Genomic DNA, 4,604 nt, shown 5'->3' on the forward strand with positions numbered 1-4,604 from the left:
AACCATTTAAAATACATTTGAAAAGGCTAGCAGATAAATGGATATTCATGAGCTGAAAAGGGGCATTATAGGCCACTAGCTGCAGAGTCCAGCCATAGTTTACCAACTTGAGAGGAACTATAGCTATGCCATTGTCTAGCTACCAGTCAGATATTACTTCTCACCAAAGTTGAAAGATTGAGTCATACAGTAGTTGGATTAATACTTAGTTATGTATATGCCAGTATTGCAGCTGATTTCAAAATCAAGTGCAAAAAGCACACATGTTATGTAATTAGCTAGTTAACAAATACAGTTATGTTAGCTAACTAGTTACATAAATTGTGTGCTTTCTGCACTTGATTTTGAAATCAGCTGCAATACTGGCATATAACCAGCACTAATGCATTGCATTACAGCAGACTTAAACACTTTGAAGTAAATGTCATTCTGCATTATGTTTTGTACATAGAATGATCAAACAGGAATGCTTACAAGTTTAACAGTATTATAGCTAGAGTATTCATAACTATCAACTTTAACTAGTTAGTGTAACAATATAATAATATTGTATTGGTATTACTAAGAAAGTGATTTAGTGGTTTGTTAGATCAACCTCTATCTACCTCCTATGATGAAAATAACAAGTGATATCATAATGACATTTTATAAACTCTGCTTCATCCTTGCTGGCTTCATTGTTATAGATTAATAATACACTAATCTTTTAACTACTATTGAACATTGTGAGTTGACGTGGAGAATTAATATACTCGAGGCAATCTATTATCTATAAGCAAACACAAGCAGCTTGCAAATGAGTCAAATTATGAAGTAATTGGGGATTATTACTGTTATTGTTATTAGAGCTTTACAGTGACCAGCACTGAAGGTCTGACAGTAACATGTACTGCAGGATCATGAGTATCTTTTACTAAGAGAGCAGAGATGTTTGGTTTTGTGCTTCAAGTTTGGAGTAAATCATTTGGAAAATATTTTTATTGCGGTGGTTCAAATGTACCTATCTAGTATAGTTAATACTAAGAAAACACTTTAATACATTGTTGAAAGGATTATAGTTAATGATGATTGCATTACAATGTATCATGTGTAGGTAGCTAGTGACTGATCAACAAAAACACTAAAATACTTTCTTAGTAATGATTATTTTTATGATATCATGCAGTAGTGGGTGACTGTCAGTTTATGATTTCAGGCTCAGTAAATCAGTAAATGTGACCGGGCCTGCAAAAACAGGGCATGTGGGAACAAACTATACCCCGTCACTTTATACAGGTCATACAGTGTATATCAGTACTGGAATAGAATATTCGAATTCTGTAACTTGCATCCTAAAGCCACTTAAATGCTTACTAAGAGCTGAAAATGTGACCGGGCCTGCGAAAATAGGGCATGTGGGCACAAACTACATCTTGACATGCTACAGTTCATATCTTAGTACTGGAGCAGAATATTTGCATTCTGTAACTTGCATCATAAGGCCAACTAAATGCTGACTAAAAGTAGAAAATTGCATTGCCATAGCATAATGGTACAAAAAGTTATGAGTGATGAAAGTTTTAAAAACTAGGCAAAAATCATGTGCCCACATGCCCTATTTTTGCAGGCCCAGTCACAAATTGCATTGCCATTGCATCATGGTACAAAAAGTTATGAGTGATGAAAGTTTGAAAAAGTAGGCAAAAGTCATGTGCATACATGCCTTATTTTTGCAGGCCCAGCCACAAATGGTGATTGTGTCAGTCAAAAAACTATATTTCAGCAGTGCCCTACAAAATAACATACAATAAAAAACAAACATTACTGAACAACATATAAAGCATAACACTCAACAAAAACATACAAACACTGATCTTCTAATATTAGTGCAGTAAGTGCTCGCAAACACAAATAATTGTGTGTACAAAATTCATCACAAAGGTCTTGTTATGAGCACTCTATACCGTATTATGTAACTCCCTAGCAATTAGTTCATCACAAGTGAAAGGAATAATTAAAAATTATAAGTTTGATTAGAGATCATGGGAACAACGTTTCAGTTACATGTTTCAGACTCCATGCATGTATTCACAGGCTTATAGCCTTCTGACAGGTCCCTAGTGGGATATCATTTAATAAAACAAAATCTGCTCTATATATATATATATATCTAATCCAAAATAGCCAAGCTGTAAAAAGAGTGAGGCCCTCAAAAAGCTATGGTGAAAAAGATGTGAAATGCAAGGTGGCGGCCAAGAAATGGCTGTGATGGTAGGTTAATGTAATAACGACAATTCAGGTGAATTTTGGTGCCGCTTAGTCTTGGCACAAAATTTACCTGAATTGTCATTATTAAATTTTTTATCATTAACCTACCATCACAGCCATTTCTTGGCTGCCACATTGGATTTCACATCTTTTTTCATCATAGCCTTTTTGAGGGCTGCACTCTTTTTTACAGCTTGGCTGTTTTGGATTATATTTCACTTCTTTTTGTATTTGTATACCCCAAAGCCAGCCTATGGTACATATCAAGACTCACGGTAGTGAGTCGCGCGGCCAGTAAAGCAGAAACGCGCGCCGCAGACAATAAATGACGCGACCACTACGTGAGGATTTTACAAGAACGAACGTTGTCAAATTCGGCCTTCCTGTAATCCACCCGTCACTTACGCTATCCCTCTGAAACTCTGGAGTTGAACTCATCGTGTCACTAGTAACTACCACACAAGCAGTGAAGCAAATCCATGCCGATTGTTTCGTGATCGAGGTTGCCGACATCAAAGGGGAAGTTTCATTTTTTTTTATCGCATGCGGTTAGACGCAACCGCAGGTGTATGCCTTGCGTTCCTTTGTACATTCCGAACATTGATCGCCCTGTTATCGCTTCAGTATTCACTCAATTACCTCAAGATTCACATCATCGATTTCACCATACATGATTACCCTACAGTCGTGATTTCAGCACCAAACGAAGTTACAGTCGTCCTCAGTCGACCTAGAGGCCAAATACAAATCCCAGATTGTTGTTTTCCGCAATACTCGCTTGGCATGTAGGGCAATGTGTTTTTAAACTGTTCTGAAAGTTTCGTTCAGATTGAAACATTTGTTTTCGAGAATGGCTAGTTTGAAATTTGAATTTAGTCGCCCCCACGTCATTTGCTCTCTAAGAATTTTACTCGGAATTTAAAGAATGACGCAGAGCACAACTGCGGTCACTGGGTATTGATGAACTGGCGCTCTATGTAGTTAATCAGTACATATATATAGCCACCAAGAAGTGTGCCGGCTGCCATAGATTATAGTCCATAGATATAATCTATGGTGCTGCATACCATCCTTCGTTTTGAAATTAGTCGCCCCCACATAATTTGTCCTCTAAGGGCGCGGCTTAAAGAATGACACAAGAGTACAACTGCAGTTATCAGTTGTTGACACAAGCTGTGAGTAATTAGCACATGTAGCTAGCTTAAAAGGAAGTGTGCAAAATCGCGTAATACAATTGTCACCATGTATTATTGCATTTTATAGCACCCCCACACAAAATTACACATGTAATTACAACATACAGAGGCAGCAACCATATACATGGCACTGCCACATCGCACTTGCTTGCACACACAATTTTGCTAAAGATTTTACAAATTGATAATTAAGGGGTGTGGCAACTAGCTGTTTCACTGTGTGGCAGCTGTTTCCCTTCTGTACAAGTGGCCACCAAGACAGGTCCACTGTGGATGAAAGCCAGGCATTAGATATTTGGTATTTCATGTGTTGAAGACATTCCAGGGCTTCTGGTAGTCTCAAATCTCACCACAGTTTAACTCAGGCAGTGTTGTGGTCACCACTAAACTACTGGAATGCTGTGTTATGTTCATCTTATGCTTGGCTACTATATTGTAGAACTGAAATGGATACTCTGAAAAATATATCCTATGGATAATGACTTCACCACTTTCTTCATTGGGAGCTTATAAGGACCAATAGTGAAACTTTTTACACTTGGGGCTGACAGTCAACTGCCTATGTCTGAAGCAGTGCTTTTGGTGCTCTAACAGATTGGCTGCCCCCTTGCTGCCAGCACTCACTGTCTCATATGCTGTCATACACTAAATCCATCTCTATAGCCAGTTAGAACAGCATGCTTTCTTACCTTTTTTTAAGGCCGCATAATGCAGCCACCTCTTTAAAAGGCAAGGTCAGAAAATTTTGTCCTTACGGCCTGAATAATGACCAGTTTTCACTGTACTATTAGTGATTACACTGTTAAAAACGAAGTATGCACTACACACCAAAATTGGTGTGAAACCAGTTTTTACACCGCGCATACCATATCATGGTGTGGATATCACACCAATAGTATGTATTACATACTATACTATATAGTATGTATTACATACTATACTATATAGTATGTATTACATACTCTCTATATGGTATGTATTACATGCTGAGTGGTATGTATTACATCCCTGAGCCCAGCATGTAGCTCACTCTAAAGTATGCATCGCATACTCTATATGGTATGTATCACATCCCTGAACCCAGCATGCAGCTCCCGCTATAGTATGCATTACATACTCTATATGGTGTGTATTACATCCCTGCAACCCAGCATACATATA

Source organism: Dysidea avara, chromosome 4 (assembly GCF_963678975.1).
Source record: "Dysidea avara chromosome 4, odDysAvar1.4, whole genome shotgun sequence".
Taxonomy (NCBI): Eukaryota; Metazoa; Porifera; class Demospongiae; order Dictyoceratida; family Dysideidae; genus Dysidea; species Dysidea avara.